Here is a 20,563-nt window from a genome sequence, read left to right on the forward strand (position 1 = left end):
ACTGCTGTTTGTCTATAAGGGTCTCCATGGATTGGCTCCATCCTATATGTCGGATCTTCTGTTACAATGTAATTTCTCTAGGGAACTTCGGGCAACTGGTGGTCTTCAGTTGACTGTACCTAGGACTCGATTGAAATCGAAAGGTGATCGCGCCTTTTCAGTGGCTGCTCCACAGTTATGGAACAAGTTACCAAGTTATATAAGAACAGCAACAACATACGCAGATTTTAAGTCTCTTCTTAAAACGTATCTTTTTACTGTTGCGTACGATCGTAGGTAAGCTCACCGGTATAACCTTAGTCTATTATCTGTTGTTGTGTCCTATGTTGACTTTTGCATTTTGTATCTTGTTTTGTATTTTTTTTTATATGCTTTAATTCTGTACAGCACTTTGGCCAACAGCTGTTGTTTTTAAATGTGCTCTATAAATAAAGTTGACTTGACTTGACTTGACTTGGATGTGGTGTAACGCAATGGTCCACCTACCTTACAGTATATAACTAGCACTAACACACTACCAAGCGTTTACCTACTGATACACACCAGTCAGCTATTCGCCTCTCTTCACCATCCCACACTTGATAGTTTTGTCATTATCACAAGCTTAGGGAGTTATTATTCTGATTAATGAGCGCACGGCTAACAGAGAAAACACATCATCCCCAGAGAGGTGGACATATCCAGTGCGACAGGACTTGGCCAGCCCACACAAGATTGACTCTATAATCAGCACAGATTGCCACTTATTCTCAGTTCCACTATAATAATAATTTTGTTTTTTTCGTTATTAGCCTTTTCTTTAGCTCTTAGGTCATTGCTGTCCTAAAGGGACCAGTAAAAGGTCTTATAGAGAAATCTTAGCAGTTATCAATCTATAAAAGAAAATATTTCTTCTTAATATTTCTTGTTACCTTCTTGCCTCCTATAACAAGGTGTTATTACTATTAGACGTATGAGAAAATTTTTTTTTGCTAATCAGATTAGAGCTTTACACAAACCGGCTCCGGCGACTGGGGTAAAAAAATCACAAGGATAGATGATTTTTTTCCTTGGGGGCTTATGATTACTTATTTCTTTTTTATCTGCACCATTATTTTTCTATTCTGACATGGAGTTTTGTTTTTTTGCTGGGTGGCATAACAATTTGCCCCCAGAGAAGCATGTTAACCACCTAAAGCCTGCAGTGTGTGTAAGTAGGACTGTCACTCTGTGAGAAATAATGTACTTTATTATACACTGTTTTTTTTAACGTCCATGTAAAGCTTTTTTGTTGGTTTACCCCTGCTGTATCTCAGCCCTTGTTGTGTCTGTGGAATATTTATTTCTGTACTTTGCGTCATAACCCTGCATTAACGCTACACATGATACAGGTTAATTAATCCAGCGATACTTGACCTTGAATGTTTTTCAGATGACTGGCCTTAATTGCATAATACAGCGATAATTAGATGCTTATAATGGCTAATAGTGGCTAATGTCAGAAATAGAATTCATAAAGATAAATATACTATATATGTGGGGGGTGGCGTGGCGTGGGGTGGGGGTCAGCCAGATTAACACCAGGGTGTATCGGAGACAGCGGTGTCTACCGTATCTGGTGTTTCCGATACGTCTCCTGTCTATAGCTACACAAACAGAACACACAGCTCACTCAGCTTAAGTATATATACGTACACACACACACACACACACACAAACACGTATGTATGTGTGTGTGTGTGTGTGTGTGTGTGTGTGTGTGTATATATATATATATATATATATATATATATATATATATATATATATATATATATATATATATATATATATATATATATATATGAATTATATAAGGTATAATGAAATATTACACATTACAAGGACCAGTGTTGGATATCTAAGACAAAGACATAATGCAAGATATAATACATGAAGCTGCTTCTTGCTAACTCATCACTTCCTCCTGTTAGACCTCCTGCTTCCTTCTTCCTGTTCTTTACTTCTAAATGATGCAGAGAGCCACAAAAAAAAACTTAAAGAAAACTCACATACTGGGCAGCTGACATAAGCATCATACAAGCATAAGAGGGTCATTAATAGTCTAATAGAACTTGGTGCATCGCTTCATCTCCGTCTGCTGCAGATGCCTCATGCTCTCATCTTGACTGTTCTTTTTATTTATTACTGCCCAAGGGGTTTCTGAAGCTATGCTATGTGATGGTTGTAATACCTGTAGCAACTTCTGTGCTATTACCTTTTATCGATCGGACTCGCACAAGCCACTGGCCTAGAACGTTCTGTTCTTGTTAGTTATTCCTTCACAAATATTTGGTCAAGATGGCAGCCCCATTATCCTTCTACTACCATTATGTTTCTATTGATCTGGAGGTCTTTGCTTGCAGCTGGCTTCACCCCAATTATTCTTCTATTGGGGTATTTCAGGATGGATAGAAAGCCTTTCCTCCCTCAGGTGGACCGTTCGTTGTTTCTGTAATCGCTAACACGTGGCTCAATTTTTCCTTCAAAGAATGTTGTTATGATGTAAGCCTATTGTGTACAGTAAGAAGACTCATCACAATGTGTTCATAGGACAGGAACCTGACGGTCAAACCTTGAGAGCTTCTCCGCAGCAGCTGTCATGCCCAGATGATTGGAGTCCAGTGATGAGCCACGAAAGCAGCCCAGGGGTCAGCTGGGTATAGTGTTTATGTAACAAATCAGCTCAGCTGGAGGATCTGGGCGGCCATCTTTAGTGCTCGAGTGTGAAAGAGGTGACAGTTTAACCTTGGAGTGTGGACTGCGATGTAAATCATGTCAAATGCAAAATAAGCGGAAGTATACAAGATTAAAATTAGGTTTTTGTGTTTCGAAAGTACAAACAAACACACAGCACTCGGTTTTAGAAAAGCCCACACAGGCCAGTGAATCATAGCGGTCTAAAAAAAGAAGGGGGGAAGCGGGAGTTCATTCTGCAAAAAACAAACAATGCTTTGTCTTTAAAATCCAGCTTTATGCAAAGGCCGAGGTCAAATCGTGTAAGTGTGTTAATGGCTCTTTAACGTTAATCAATCCTGAGGTTAAACACTGCAAACATGACATCTAAGATAATCTTTCCTTTATTCACCTTTTATTTTCGCTCTTTTTTTTATTTCTCATAATGAGATTATTGTATCAAAATCTAAGACTGTTAAACCTATTCCTAAGAAATGGGTTAGGGAGTTGTGTCTGGTTGTGAGTGAGTGAGTGAGTGTGTGAGTGAGTGAGTGAGTGTCTGGTTGAGAGTGAGTGAGTGAGTGTGTGAATGAGGGAGTGTGTGAGTGAAAGACAGAGAGAGAGAGAGAGAGAGAGAGAGAGAGTGTGTCTGGTTGAGAGTGAGTGAGTGTGTGTGTGTGTGTGTGTGTGTGTGTGTGTGTGTGTGTGTGTGTGTGTGTGTGTGTGTGTGTGTGTGTGTGTGTGTGTGTGAGAGAGAGAGAGAGAGAGAGAGAGAGAGAGAGAGCCTGGTTGTGAGTGAAAGAAGGAGTGTATGTGTGAGTGTTTGTGAGTGCAAGAAAGAGAGAGAGACAGAGAGATAGAGAAAGAGAAAGTGTGTGTGTGTGGTTGAGAGTAAGTAAAAGAAGGAGTATATGAGGGTAAGTGTGTGTGTGTGAGAGAGATAGAGAGAGAGAAAGAAAAAGTGTATGTGTGTGTGTGAGTGAGTGAGAGAGTGAGTGAGTGAGTGTGTGAGTGTGTGAATGAGTGTCTGGTTGTGAGTGAAAGAGTGAGTGAGAGAGAGAGAGAGTGTCTGTCTGGTTGAGAGTGAGTGAGTGAGTGTGTGAGAGAGAGAGAGAGAGAGAGAGAGAGAGAGAGAGAGAGAGAGAGAGAGAGAGGGAGGGAGAGAGTGCCTGGTTGCGAGTCAAAGAAGGAGTGTATGTGTGAGTGTTTGTGAGTGCAAGAAAGAGAGAGACAGAGAGATAGAGAAAGAGAAAGTGTGTGTGTGTGTGTGTGGGGTATATGTGTGTGTATGTGAGAGAGATAGAGCGAGAGAAAGAAAAAGTGTGTGTGTGTGTGTGTGTGTGTGTGTGTGTGTGCGCGTGTGTGTGCGTGTGAACATAGGTGTGTTCAATCAGTATTTGGGTGACTGTGAACATGTTAGTGAATGTGGTCCACGGTGGTCACGTCTGTAGGCCACGACGCATGCTGTGATTTGGTTGATGTATTACAGGCTATGACAACAGATAATGAAGATACTTTTATTTGCAAAGCTATAAAAAGCTCTACAGTTTGTACAGTTGACACAGAAGGGTGTGCATCACAAACAAAAAAATAATAATCCAATGATGGTGCTTAAAGCCGTAAAGTGTTCAGAGAGCAATTGTCAGACTGGTTCAAGCTCGAATAACCAGTCTTTATGAAGCCCTTGTTCGTCACATCTACATTACAGCGCAGTGAAATTATTTTCTCTACATATCACAAGGTTGGAGTTTGGAGTCAGAGCACAGGGTGTTGAGTTAAGGGCCTTGCTCAGGGGCCCAACACTAGCAGCTTGGCAATACTGGTGCTTGAACCCTGATCCTCCAATCAACAACCCAGAGCCTTAACCGCTTGAGCCACCACATGGTGAGCAGAAAAGGGACTCCAACCTCAAAACACATTAAACTTGTTGGCTACAATAACAGAAGACCACATACTGTAAGGTTTCATTCATGTTGAGCCAAGATCAAGAATCTGAAGCTACAGTGGGCCGAGAATCAATGTACTGTAACTGGAAAACTGCTAAAAGATTGGGAGGAAAAGTCCAGGTTATATTTCATCATGTCTTTGTTGTCCTGTTTGGCAGAATTCACCTGCAGTGACATGGATCATGAATATGTGTGTGAATGCACATATTTCACCAGTGATGATTTCTCTTCACTGGCTTCCAGTTAAATTTCGTATTCATTTTAAGACACTGCTGTTTGTCTATAAGGGTCTCCATGGATTGGCTCCATCCTATATGTCGGATCTTCTGTTACAATGTAATTTCTCTAGGGAACTTCGGGCAACTGGTGGTCTTCAGTTGACTGTACCTAGGACTCGATTGAAATCGAAAGGTGATCGCGCCTTTTCAGTGGCTGCTCCACAGTTATGGAACAAGTTACCAAGTTATATAAGAACAGCAACAACATACGCAGATTTTAAGTCTCTTCTTAAAACGTATCTTTTTACTGTTGCGTACGATCGTAGGTAAGCTCACCGGTATAACCTTAGTCTATTATCTGTTGTTGTGTCCTATGTTGACTTTTGCATTTTGTATCTTGTTTTGTATTTTTTTTTATATGCTTTAATTCTGTACAGCACTTTGGCCAACAGCTGTTGTTTTTAAATGTGCTCTATAAATAAAGTTGACTTGACTTGACTTGACTTGGATGTGGTGTAACGCAATGGTCCACCTACCTTACAGTATATAACTAGCACTAACACACTACCAAGCGTTTACCTACTGATACACACCAGTCAGCTATTCGCCTCTCTTCACCATCCCACACTTGATAGTTTTGTCATTATCACAAGCTTAGGGAGTTATTATTCTGATTAATGAGCGCACGGCTAACAGAGAAAACACATCATCCCCAGAGAGGTGGACATATCCAGTGCGACAGGACTTGGCCAGCCCACACAAGATTGACTCTATAATCAGCACAGATTGCCACTTATTCTCAGTTCCACTATAATAATAATTTTGTTTTTTTCGTTATTAGCCTTTTCTTTAGCTCTTAGGTCATTGCTGTCCTAAAGGGACCAGTAAAAGGTCTTATAGAGAAATCTTAGCAGTTATCAATCTATAAAAGAAAATATTTCTTCTTAATATTTCTTGTTACCTTCTTGCCTCCTATAACAAGGTGTTATTACTATTAGACGTATGAGAAAATTTTTTTTTGCTAATCAGATTAGAGCTTTACACAAACCGGCTCCGGCGACTGGGGTAAAAAAATCACAAGGATAGATGATTTTTTTCCTTGGGGGCTTATGATTACTTATTTCTTTTTTATCTGCACCATTATTTTTCTATTCTGACATGGAGTTTTGTTTTTTTGCTGGGTGGCATAACAATTTGCCCCCAGAGAAGCATGTTAACCACCTAAAGCCTGCAGTGTGTGTAAGTAGGACTGTCACTCTGTGAGAAATAATGTACTTTATTATACACTGTATGTTTTTTTTAACGTCCATGTAACGCTTTTTTGCTGGTTTACCCCCGCTGTATCTCAGCCCTTGTTGTGTCTGTGGAATATTTATTTCTGTACTTTGCGTCATAACCCTGCATTAACGCTACACATGATACAGGTTAATTAATCCAGCGATACTTGACCTTGAATGTTTTTCAGATGACTGGCCTTAATTGCGTAATACAGCGATAATTAGATGCTTATAATGGCTAATAGTGGCTAATGTCAGAAATAGAATTCATAAAGATAAATATACTATATATGTGGGGGGTGTCGTGGGGTGCGGGTCAGCCAGATTAACACCAGGGTGTATCGGAGACAGCGGTGTCTACCGTATCTGGTGTTTCTGATACGTCTCCTGTCTATAGCTATACAAACAGAACACACAGCTCACTCAGCTTAAGTATATATACGTACACACACACACACAAACACGTATGTATGTGTGTGTGTGTGTGTGTGTGTATATATATATATATATATATATATATATATATATATATATATATATATATATATATATATATATATATATATATATATGAATTATATAAGGTATAATGAAATATTACACATTACAAGGACCAGTGTTGGATATCTAAGACAAAGACATAATGCAAGATATAATACATGAAGCTGCTTCTTGCTAACTCATCACTTCCTCCTGTTAGACCTCCTGCTTCCTTCTTCCTGTTCTTTACTTCTAAATGATGCAGAGAGCCACAAAAAAAAACTTAAAGAAAACTCACATACTGGGCAGCTGACATAAGCATCATACAAGCATAAGAGGGTCATTAATAGTCTAATAGAACTTGGTGCATCGCTTCATCTCCGTCTGCTGCAGATGCCTCATGCTCTCATCTTGACTGTTCTTTTTATTTATTACTGCCCAAGGGGTTTCTGAAGCTATGCTATGTGATGGTTGTAATACCTGTAGCAACTTCTGTGCTATTACCTTTTATCGATCGGACTCGCACAAGCCACTGGCCTAGAACGTTCTGTTCTTGTTAGTTATTCCTTCACAAATATTTGGTCAAGATGGCAGCCCCATTATCCTTCTACTACCATTATGTTTCTATTGATCTGGAGGTCTTTGCTTGCAGCTGGCTTCACCCCAATTATTCTTCTATTGTGGCTCAATTTTTCCTTCAAAGAATGTTGTTATGATGTAAGCCTATTGTGTACAGTAAGAAGACTCATCACAATGTGTTCATAGGACAGGAACCTGACGGTCAAACCTTGAGAGCTTCTCCGCAGCAGCTGTCATGCCCAGATGATTGGAGTCCAGTGATGAGCCACGAAAGCAGCCCAGGGGTCAGCTGGGTATAGTGTTTATGTAACAAATCAGCTCAGCTGGAGGATCTGGGCGGCCATCTTTAGTGCTCGAGTGTGAAAGAGGTGACAGTTTAACCTTGGAGTGTGGACTGCGATGTAAATCATGTCAAATGCAAAATAAGCGGAAGTATACAAGATTAAAATTAGGTTTTTGTGTCTGCCATAAGATTAGATTCCATCTCAAAGAGACTTCCGGAAGAGAAAACAAAGCTTGCTGTGTGTTTGTATAACTGCACATCACACATATATATATTTTACATTTAGCAGACACTCTTATTCCAGAGTGACTTACATTTTATTTCAAATTATACAACTGAGCAACAAGAGCCTTGCTCAGGGGCCCAGCAGTGGTGGCATTCACTAAATTCCAGGGGTTTCGTTACCGCGACGTAAAGTGGGCGTGTTTCCGGAGGTCTTGGAAAAACGAACTCTTTCAAAAAAAAAAAAAAGAGCATACTACGAAGGACAAAACAGTCATACAGGTAGATTTTGTTTAGAAAACAAATAAACAACCAAAAAACTACGGTTATGGTTAGGGTTAGATTATCAAATAGGCCACGCCTACCCGATGACGCAATATCCGTTACGCTGTTCTGAAATCCCTCTGAATTGCCTGCCCAGCAGTGGCAGCCTGGTGGACCTGGGATTTGAACTAATGACCTTCTGATCAGTAATCCAATGCCTTAACCACTAGGCAACCACATCCCACGTATAATATTGATTAAAGGTGGAAAAGCTAATTTAGGGGTTAGTAACATGACGCAGACTCTTTCTGTCTTATATATTTCTTGCCTTAATTTTTTAAATCCATAATACATGTAATATTATACTGTACTTGTCACTGAAAGTCAAAATATCATGTAGTGCAATTCTTTAAAAAAGAAAACAAACAACCTTGTGAGGCTTTTATATTTGTATATTGGGAATCTTTTAACAAAGGACACAATCTTTACAGAAATATATATAATTACAGAATATAAATTAGAAATTTAAATTTTCCTTAAAATCAGCAAACCAGAGGAGGTGATGGTGAGGAAAAACTCCCTGAAACGATATGAGGAAGAAACCTTGAAATGTCAGGGAGTCCATCCTCATCTGGGTGACACCGGATAGCGTGATTATAAACAATTTTTCTTCTATTAATGTGGACAAAAAAAGTGCAATTCTGTAACAAGTTTTGAGACTTTTGGTTGTCATAAACGTGTCATGTGGTATGACCTTAAAAAAGAGTAAAAATTAAATGATATTTGTACATTACAATATGTGTGATGTAGAGTTTAAGGTGCTTTCGTGGGTTTTATCTCAGTGGCCATGCAATTTCATGCCTGTTAAAAGTGCAACTAGACAGACTCTTCAAAAAGCATCCATCATGGAATGAAAAAAGGTATTAAACTGCACCCCTGAGGATTACCCCATTACAGACAAAATGGTACCGGTGCAGTTTAGTATCTTTTCTACTTTGAGTCTATACAGGCAACTCAAATTAGATCATCAACACTTACAATTTCTCAGAATAGCTGACTGCCGTAACTGCCACAACACAAGAACGCATCTGTTATTGACTCTCCAGAGCCTTTCATCCCCAAGCTATTTCTCTCCAAATAAAAAGAAATGCCTCCTCCAGCTTCCATCCCTCTCTCTCTTTTTCCTCCCTTTCCAGTCCTTGCTATTCAAAAATGAACCTTAAAAATAAAATCCTTTAAAATCCTGTCAACACCAGTGGAGAAGAAAGAGAGGAAACGACCTCCACTGATAGAGTAATTTGTCCATTCGTCTATAAACCCCAACAACCAACACCTACAGCAACGACCTAAATACAGAGTTTCTGCTGTAAAACTCCGAATCGATACCGACGCCACGCGATCCGTCGACCTTCGCTAACGTCGTGTTTCGTTTCATTGCATCTCGATCCTTTATCGATTTCTCAGTTTCTTCATTAAAACTGCTCTTCCTTCACTTGTAGCGCTATACGTTAAGCCCCACGCTTGATCAATAATCATTTATAATTAAGCTACAGCAAAAAGTTTTTAAAACTGTTTAATCAATTACTCACTCCAGAAAACACTGACGGCTTGTTTATGGGTCGGTTTATAGCTCTGTAGAAATTCTCGCTGGGCCGGTTTGTGTTTAAAAAACTTTCTCTTTCAAATGCAAAGCAGCTCCATGCAAATCTAAACCAGCTCCATGCTGCACGGTACAATTAGAGACTCATCCCGATAGCAGATATCTAGATATGAACTCTAAAATGGTGCAGGAACGAACTGTATGTAGGGGAGAATACTTGTAAATAAATTGCTAATTTACAGCTTCATCCACCTTAGACATTTAAGAGAAAAGACTGGAGAGCTGCTAAAGCACCTAAACTCTTCGTCATCTGGATCGCATCAGTCGTTACCCGTTTGGATTCAGGGCTTTCACAAGCACAAAAGAAAAACAGACTATTTTTGTGCCCCCAGCTATGACACTTTGCATGCCATGGGGAAAAAATGACTAGCAGCCACTTTATGCTCATATATAAACAAGCTTCCTCACCCAAAAAAATAAAATAAATAAAACATGAGAAAGATCTCAAAGCTGTCACCTATTTGTCGTTACAGGCACACAGGAACATTTGAATATTTAAAAACATCTGTAACTTTGTTCCAGATGCTGTTTCTACTGTGTGTATTGTTTTGCCCGATGTTGAGAAACCAACATGCTAAAAGTAGAAGCAGGTCCTGCTGCTGCAGCCGCTGGAACACGACTGCGGTTATGGCTATCAATCGCAAGAAACTTTGTCTGTCTAGTCGCCACCTGTTCAGCTTTGTATAAAAAGGAATCTACTACACACACACACACACACACACACACACACACACACACACACACACACAAAAACCCTGGCAGTGTAAGAGGACACCGTGTTCACCTCTGGGGAAAAATTCCACCCAGAGTCAAAATATCCACAAAGTCCTGACTGCAAAATAAAGGGACTTCACTAGCTGGCTGCAAAAGATTTGAATAATATAATTCTATACAACTATACAAGTACAAAAGAACTTAACTTGGGACTTAACTAGCTGTATTAAAAAGGGAATTAAACTACCAACTAGCCAATTATTAAACACCAGGACTGAAAATTAGGGACTGCAGAGAGAAAATCGGAGGGATTCGTCTAGCTGTATAAAAAATAAATAAATAAATAAACAAAACCAAGGGGACTTAACTAGTTGCCTGCAAACTAAACAGACTTAATTAACTGACTGCAAAAAGAGAAATCATGTGGCTGTGTCAACAACAATGGGACTAAGCTAGTTGCGTCCATGTTTTGTAGACAGCTAATTGATTGAAAAAAGGGGAACTTAACTAGTTGACTGCAAAAAAAAAGGGACTTAACTAGTTAATTGAAAAACTAGGGGACTCAGCTAGCTTAACAAGGCTACATAAGTAGCTGACTGCAAATCAAGCGGACTTAACTAGCTGACTGGAAATTAGAGACCTATGTAGGTAACTGAATATTAAGGGAACCTAACTAACTGACTGCAAAACAATGGGACTCAACTAGCTGACTAACTAAATACAAAACAACAACAAAAAAAAAATTCAACTGAAGTCAAAAACAAATCCTTCTGTTCCATAGATGCTGCTGAATGGATACACAGTGATACCTCGAGATACGAGTTTAATTCGTTCCGTGACCTTGCTCGTATCTCAAATTGCTCGTATCTCAAAGCAATTTTCCCCATTTAAATTCATTGAAATCCCATTAATCCGTTCCAGCTCGCAAAATTCCACTCCAGTTGTTTTGTTTGTGTTTTGAATATGAAAAATGTACAGTACCTGTATTTATAAATGACAAATATTGTATAAAAACATACAGTAATGAAAGAGGATGTTAAAAAAATAAACTAGTTTTACTTTACGGAAGATGCGCACGGAGGTTGAGGGAGGAGTAAACAGGCGGAGGAGTTAGGAGGAATTACACTTTCACTTTCGTTCACTTACTCGCACTCTTAATGCTACTTTACACTTAAATGGAACTTAACTAAACTTCATTTAGAGCGGGGAGAGCAGCAACTAGAAAATAGAATACCGTAGACCCCCGTATAACAGAACCATTAATCATGCATAGAGTTAAAAATAGGAAAGGAAAGTAATAAATGAATAAATAAATAAATAATTAAATAATTAGAGAGAGAGAGAGAGAGAGAGAGAGAGAGAGAGAAAAATATGTGGAGATTTATGACGTAAACTGGTACAACGAACACAGGTTCCGGCATGGTGGAGTCGGGGTTGGAGGAGGGAGTTTAAATGCAGCAGCAGCGAAGCGCTAGAAAGCGGCTCAATGAATGGGAATTTAAATGGTCGGGTAATATGGATGTCGTAACCGGATTAGTGCGCGTCGTGGACAGCTGATTACCAGCTGATGCACGCTTGACGACGTGGCCTGCCAGAACTAACGCGATGCTTGATTTCTCTTAACTTAACCGAACTTAATTGCTACAATTTCTGTGTTCTTTACATTAATTTTGCTTTTTGCCTTTTTTGTCACTCTTTCTTCACTAACATCTGCCGGTCGTTTTAATAAAAACCTGTCCGGTCGGCATATCAGATGCGGTGCAGTCGCACAAGTTCAATTTTTTAACGTATCCAACGCTCAAAACGGATCCGAACATTACGGATCCGCAGATGGTCGTCACCTCACGCAGCGCATTTGCGACTCTCCATAGGAAATGAATGACTTCCTGTTTATCGGCCGTCGTTTGTCGTGTGCAGTGTGAAGGCGGCTTTAACCGAGTGAGACGCGGGAAGCTGAGGCAGGGGAAACAGAGCACATGTGGTTGTTGGGGATCTTTGTTTCTGCGGCGGCAGCTCGGATGCTTGTATCTCAAAAATTTGCTCGTATCTCAAGCCAAAAATTTTGTCGAATCACAGCTCGTATCTCAAAAAATTCGTACGTCAAAGCACTCGTATCTCAAGGTATCACTGTATTTCCATTTACCTGAACATGTTTTATGTGTTTTTTATCTTTACAGATTTTGTTATGTAGCTGATTTTTTCCTCACACGATAATTACCTTTATTTAGCTACAGTATTCAGGGACTTTTGGGAAAAAGCGAATATTTCAAGCTACGCCGTTGACCTTGTAATATGAAACAATCCAACGGTGTCCAAAAGTGGACGTGGGTTTGTTCTCCTGATGAATCTTGTACACAACGTTTCTGCCTTGGGTTGAGCCGTGCCTCATTACCGCAGAGCTCGATTTGCATGGCTAAACAATTTCTGGTGGCAGGCAGCTGATAAAGGCTGTGAAAAAAAAAGCTTCCTTCCTTACTTTTACACACAACCTCCTGATACGTACTACAGGATTTCACCAAAAACACTGCTAGATATGGTGGACGTGGGCAGCGGTGTATAAATATCTAAAGTGTTTCTAAAGTCACTTTACTCAACTCCCCCACACCAAGCCTGATCCTGCTTGAAAGAAAGAAAGAAAGAAAGAAAGAAAGAAAGAAAGAAAGAAAGAAAGAAAGAAAGAAAGAAAGAAAGAAAGAAAGAAAGAAAGAAAGAAAGAAAGAAAGAAAGAAAGAAAGAAAGAAAGAAAGAAAGAAAGAAAGAAGTGAATGAGTCGACTGGCTCTCTGCATGACTGCAGAAACAACCTTCAGGCATTTCGACTTTTAATAAGTCACATCGAGGTGCAGGGGTTTAGAACACTCAATTAACTCCAACTGATGTTTGAAAAAGAGAGAGAAAAAAGAAGATAAAGGAAAAACGTGTTACAGTCGAGAGCGGGTGAATGAGAGCAGGATGAAGGATTGAGGAAAACAAGAAAATAAATATTAGAGATTGCGGCATGAAAATAAAACAGACGCGAAACAAAAAGATTGTGGTGCGTAAAAATATATACCTTCATGGCGATGATAGACATTTAAGAACGAAGTATTAAAAGGAAATGATTTGCGCTTCTATGGAAGTTCTAGATCTTTTTAATCATATTATTAAAGATATACAGTAAAGCTTATAGGAAACATATTTAAAGAACAGATGCTCATTCTTTTATCCAATTAGCCAATCATAAGGCAGCAGCACGGTTCGAGATTAAAATCAAGATTAAGAGCATTGGCTTGAAAGACGGGGAACATCAGAGGATGGATGGCATGAAGGTTACGGTACACAGGATCTAATTGTGGTGAGCAGAAAAGCATCTTAAAATCAAACACCATGCCAAACTTTGAAACAGACGAGCTACGACATCAGACGTTCACGCTGGGACCCAATTCTGTCAGGAATCCGAGGCTACACAGGGTGGAAATTTAAAGAATGTAAAAAGTCCCAAGACTTGCAAATAAAAAAATTATGTACATTTAATGCACTTTTTCAGCTTTGATTTATGTAGCGGCAGAGGGGTGGGGCTACAAGATGGCCAACGGGCAAGATGAACGTTTTATAACATGGCTTATAGTTTTGTTTAATAATAATAATAATAATAATAATAATAATAATAATAATAATAAAACGTTAGTGTTCCGCTCAGACGATACTTAGTCCGTAGTGTAAGTGTGTAGTACGTAATTTACGACACAGCTCAGGTGATATTTATGGTCCAGATTTAAAATACAACCAAGGAACCCTATACGTCCCAATACTTTAGGACTATTGATAGCTTCTGGTATACAGTGAATACCCTGGTATTTGAGAGCTCCTAACACACTTGCATTACTCTGGGACACTTAGCATTCTCCAATGACCTGCAGTCGTCTGAGCGTAAATGCTAGTCAATACTTTAGGTCATGTATCCTCAGGTCTTGTGGTATGTTTGGGCAACAACATGAAATAATTATTCTTTCGGCGTTCGATGATCAGGAGCATTCGCTACCATGTTAGAGAAAATATTGCCTACACTGGTATTATGGGATTTATTTGTGTTTCAATCCTGATCACATCGTTAGCTCGTTTTAACAATAATCCAACCGTTACTAGGTCTAGTCTTCTAAGAGACATTTTTACAGTTATAGTATTCATTTATAGTTTTTTTTTTCCTTTTAAGTTGATTTTTTTTTTACCCTGGTTCTTAGTTTCATTCCCTTTCGTATACCACATGTTAAATTCCATTCAATTCAATTTATTTGTCTTGAGCTTTTAATAAGTGACGTTGTCTCAAAGCAGCTTTACAGGAGTATTGAAACAGACTAAAAATTGCAACGTTTCAAATTAAGTTACTATTTATCGCTAACATTTATCCCTAATGATCAACCTGAGGTGATGATGGTGAGGAAAAACTCCCTGAGATGATATGAGGAAGAAACCTTGAGAGGAACCAGACTCAGAAGTGAACCTCATCCTCATTTGGGTGACACTGGACAGAAAATAATGTCAATGTAAATAATGTCCTTTTCTACAACTATACAACATTCTACTCTATAGTCGAGTAGAATTGTGTAACCAAGAGCAACAGGTCAGCGTCATTTCTGACATCATTACAGACTTAACACTAATTCATTCCTGATGAAGTCTTCAAATGTTCACTGATGAGATGTTCAATAAAATGACAATAAACCTTCCTTCCTTCCTTCTTTAATACATTAAAGCCTGTGTGTTCAGTCAGCTTATAATATTCCAGCATGTACAGTAAAGCTGTACGGTTTTTAATAGTAGAACCGTGTTTAAAAGGTCAGTGAAGAACCGATGCGCTCAGAGACTTCAACAAGTTCGACGGATTTCAATATTTGAGCAGGTTCACAGCCAGTAAAGGGTTCAAAGCCATTGCCAGTGTACTTATCTCTCAACCACACTGGCAGCAGCAACAGACACTCACACACACACACACACATACAGAGTGACCACCAAGTTCCTGCAGCACAGAAGCAGCTTTGTGGAGTCTCTGGTGCACCAGAAGTGAACAAAGCAGCCTGTGTGTAAAGTGTCCGAACAGCTGGGACACACAGAAAACTTCGGACACGCTTAACCACCACGAGACATTCGCATTGTTTGTGCATCATCGTTTCTTTCTTTCTTTTCTTCTGTAGCTGCATTTCCTTACATCAGCCCTTCTTCTACCATAGCAGTTTCAGTGGTGCGGATGTTTAATCAGAAATACAAGGGAAAATCCGATAAGCCATCAAACAGGCGCACAAGCCAGCGCAAGCAAGTCGCTGGGTGTGAGTTTAGCTTCGCCAGCACAAACTGCTGAAGGGAAATCCGACTCACTCGTACATACACACGTGCCATAGATTTACTGATCCTCAAGTTTCACGTCTCAGGATGTACTTGTGGTATTGAGATTTCATTCATTCATCTTCTACCGCTTATCCGAACTACCTTGGGTCACAGGGAGCCTGTGCCTATCTCAGGCGTCACCGGGCATCAACGCAGGATACACCCTTGACGGAATGCCAACCCATCGCAGGACACTCTCATTCACTCACACAATCACACACTACGGACAATTTTTCCAGAGATGCCAATCAACCTACCATGCATGTCTTTGGACCGGGGGAAACCGGACTACCCGGAGGAAACCCCCGAGGCACGGGGAGAACATGCAAACTCCACACACACAAGCCGGAGGCGGGAATCGAACCCCCAACCCTGGAGTTGTGAGGCGAACGTGCTAACCACTAAGCCACCGTGCCCCGTATTGAGATTTCTGAATTATATAAAATGTCAATAGGAACATAAGAGTATTTTTGTATGTTGTATCCACCTCTCTGTGTCACACACACACGTTCTCTCATGTTCTTTCTCTCTCTCGCTCTCTCACATTTTAATTCTCGCTCTCTCACTTACTCAGTCATTTTCTCCTTCTCTCTCTCTAAATCTCATGCTCTCTCCTTCTCTCTCACTTTCTCACTCTTATTTTCTCACTCACTCTCTAATTCTCTCCCTCTCTCACGTTCTCACTTTCTCTCTCTCTCTGCATCACTCCAAGGTATCTTGGGTGTCATGTGATATTCTGGATGCCACCTCTAACAACCGAAAATCTCAACAGCTGCAGCAGGGCTGAGGGCATCGTTACTAACTGACTCCCACAGCTGGCTTTCTCTCTACATAATCCATTCGTGGGCTGAGAAATATCCACCACCACCACCACCACCATCACCAAGGTTCTGTGTAGGGAAGATAATGGCAAGAAATATCAAGCTCTATAAATTTTAAATTGAAATTGATCCCTATTGGTGGTGAGGAAAAACTTTGAGACGATATGATGAATGAAGGAACCACAAGACTCAAAAGGCAATATCATGCTCATCTGGGTGACACCAGAGAGTGTTATTATAAATCATTTCGCTTTACATCTATGACCACATGATCACAGGAAATCATTCTAGCTTTAACATGAAGTCACCGATGTTCACTGATGGAGGCTTGAGTGCAAACTCATTATATCAACTGCAGTCCAAAGCCATCTTCATGGTTTCTAAATGGCACCATCCATAGTAATCTCATGTATCTCCAGGCAGTCCAGGTCCAGGTCCATGCTCAGTATCAGATCAAATTTATATGCGGCACATAAACCTAAAGCATTTACTGTGGATTTTCATAGTGCTATCAAATATGTAGATAAGCATGGTGATTTGAAATTTGTATCATTTTTTTAATCCCTTTGCTTAAGGATTTAACAGCCTGTTAAAATGTCGCTAACTGCATGTGCCGTGTTCCTCAGACAGCAAACGTCAGGCTCTGATCAATTCGCTGCATAGCTAAAGCATGTGCTGTAGTTAAACAGACATAAGCCTTATCGATTCAGTTTGTAAACAGATACCAGCAGATATCAGCGGTCACAACGCTGCCAAGGAAATCTTTCCATGCAGTTGTCCGTGCACTTTATTACATTACAAATAATACATTTTTACAACGTAGAAAGATTTCCCAGGATATATTCTTAGATCCAATCAACACATACAGTGTATTTTCCACAGGAACGGTGGACATCTTGATAGTTTGAGGATCCACAATTCCATCCTGACCCTCTTGTTACTGTCTCTGCTGTGTTTCTGGGCTTCCAGGTTTCTTCCATTTCCTCCCTCCTTCCAGAATCACACAAATGCCACTACACGGATTCCAGCTGACTTTTTAATGATTGATTGTTTCTTTCACATTGAGCGAGTTGAATCCAGCATGAATTCCATAATAAACTGTAACATAAAAAAATCCATGTAATATCTAATTCATCTAATTCATAATGACGTAATTCATCCACTTCATTTTTTCCATCCTTTTTTGTCCTGGATGTCATGATATAACTGTGAGATGACATACATTACACACTATTTTTCCTCTGTTGCCACAATTCAATGAACCCCATAAATCCTGTAGGTTTTGTTTACGGTGTTTGCGGTATCGGCATGACCGTATTCGTAGCCGTCCTGTGAGAGTAATGTAATGCTACACCGGCCTCCTGTTGTTAGATTTCCTATCGCTGTTGACTAATTATGGCGCTAAATCAGATATATTGTGCCACGTTTGGCATCAAATCTCATCCAAAATGATTATCCTTTACGCCGTGTGATTGTGTCTTTAACAGTAAAATCCGACTGATAAATCATACAGCGTGATGCCAGACGAAGAGCAATTGCCCCCAGGTGTGAAGGAGTTAATAAATGTGAAACATCACACCCAGTGTTCACAGGACAAGGAACCAGGATACAGCGCTTCCTAAAAAGTGGCTGAGTGTTCGTGTTGGAGTAACACAGATCACACATGTAAACAAATGTATTAAATATCATGTCGATATACTTTCCTATAGGCACTTTGTGGAAAGTTTGGTCACTAAATGTACAGATTTTGCTTTGGATGTGTGCATTTTGTTTATACTGAACCTCACACACTCTCAGACAAAAATGTACCAAAATATACATTTTGTTTTTCCTTCTTGTTGCTGTGGTGGTGATATTATTATTATATCTTTAATGGGTTTTACCTGGAAACCTTTCAAAATATACATTCACTTCATGAAGCGCTAACTCAGGTTTATTTAAGGAGTTTCTGAGGTAAAAAAAAAGACAGAAAATTGCTTACAAAGCTATAAAACATGTCAGGGTCATAGTACTACCTCAGAGGCAAGGTTTAGTTCTTCTGTACTTTAATTTCCGAGAGTGTTGGACGTAGTAGCCAGATAATGTACACAGCTACAGCGGAGTAAAACGTATTGTGTTCGAATCTGTTATTTATCACAGCTTGAATACAGTAATAGAGGATAGATTCAGAGCTTCAAACAATTTTCCTTAAGATTCTGATCAGAAACACGAACAGTCACCCCGAGTTGCTGCGTTTTTCCTCCATACTTTTAGCAGTCTCAGGTTTCACAGCCAGAGATTCCCAATGATTTGCTTCCCTTCCCCCTTAAAACCGAAGCATCATGGAGACCATTCTACTTCAAATTAAAAAACCAAACTATATAAATAACCCTTTCCTACATCCAGAGGTTGTAGTATGTACATATTTGCAGATAAATCAGTCAGGATTACAACAGCCTACAGATTAGTACAGCCCTGCTCCAACACCTCTAAAGCAAAATATTTGAGATGCTTGCTCTAACGAGATGCTTATTTTAATCTGTCAAACTGACATTTCGGTGCGAGTTAACTCGGTGTTTGGATGGAAAACATGGACCGAGTGTAAGAAAAGGAGATCCTGGCATTCCACACCATGGGGGGGGTGGCAGAAAGAGAGAGACGGAGGCAGAAAGAGAGAGACGGAGAGGGGGGAGAGAGAGGGAAAGAGAGGGAAAGAGAATGAGAAAGAGAATGAGAAAGAGAATGAGAAAGAGAGAGAGGGGGAGAGAGAGTGAGGGAAAGAGAATGAGAAAGAGAGAGAGAGAGGGAAAGAGAGAATGAGAGAGAGAGAGAGAGAGAGAGAGAGAGAGAGAGAGAGAGAGAGAGAGAGAGAGAGAATGAGAGAGAGGGAAAGAGAGAATGAGAGAGAGGGAGGGAAAGAGAGAGAGAGAGGGAAAGAGAGAGAGCGAGAGAGGGAAAGAGAGAGAGAGAGAGAGAGAGAGAGAGAGCGCTCAGCAGTCAGCAGATGTGGGGAATCGTTCCTCCCTCTGCATTGCAAGACACGCTAGCTTAATCAAACTCTGGGAAAACGAAATAAACAAATAATAAATAATAATAAAATGTATATAGTGTGACCCAGGATTGCAAAATATACAGCAGAGAAAAAATACATAATAATAATAATAATAATAATAATAATATTATTAATAAACAACAATAAAAATATATTTATAAAACAGCTGAGTATTCTGTTTCTATAGTGCCCAAATATATTTTTTGCTTAATATTTCAAACACACACACACGCACACTAAAAAACATATATATACATACACACACACACACACACACACACACACTAAAAAACATATATATACATACACACACCATAAAAAGCTCTCCATGTATTGAAAGCTATTCTGTCTGGGATACATGCATAATTTAACCCACACCTGTCACGCGCTCGTGCTCAGGTCGGTGTAGCCTTACCTGAGCCGTCCAGCTCGAAATTATTTACACAATGCAATGCATTTATTCACGGATTTCATGCATTTTTCCAAAATGATAAGCATGTCAGAAGAAACCTTCCAAAATGCCTGGAGCACTATGGACAATGTCTTAGTATGGAGAGAAAGAGAAATATATATATATATAAAACATACCTATAAACACTTCTGTTTATTTTTCCATCCTCCTCTGGGCTGTGTGGGTATCCCTGTATCCCTGTATTCCTGGTCACTTTTCCTGCAGTTCCTATTCCACTCTAAGGACTTCTGCTCACTGCTGAAACGCAGCTCGTGGATGTCAGAGATGAATCCCAGCATTCATCTGAAACAGATCCCACACATTCACCTACAGGACAAGATCTCAACCGTATCAGGAATCACGCTAATCGACACAAACGTCCTTCTGCATGTAAAACGAAAGCTTTACGAGGTTGCAACGCTCTTATAATCCATGTGAATCCACCTCTGTCTGCTTTCTATTGTTGGAGCGCCTTCACGACTGAAACCCCGCCCATAATCAAGACGCCTTACGTGATTGGTCCACAAACCACAAGTCCCGCCTCCACATAACCGACTCTACAA

At 39.8% G+C, this 20,563-nt stretch overlaps 1 protein-coding gene across 1 annotated transcript in view; it reads right to left on the minus strand.

Annotated features, from left to right (window-relative positions):
- The window catches only part of wasf1 (WASP family member 1), a 70,152-nt gene extending 49,671 nt beyond the window's left edge, over positions 1 to 20,481 (minus strand). The window contains exon 1 of the mRNA XM_060884101.1: positions 20,138 to 20,481. The gene's annotated coding sequence lies outside the window, so the exon portion shown is untranslated. The remainder of the gene's footprint in view (positions 1 to 20,137) is intronic.
- Positions 20,482 to 20,563: the final 82 nt, after the last annotated feature.

The sequence above is a fragment of the Tachysurus vachellii genome, chromosome 12 (genome assembly GCF_030014155.1).
Source record: "Tachysurus vachellii isolate PV-2020 chromosome 12, HZAU_Pvac_v1, whole genome shotgun sequence".
Taxonomy (NCBI): Eukaryota; Metazoa; Chordata; class Actinopteri; order Siluriformes; family Bagridae; genus Tachysurus; species Tachysurus vachellii.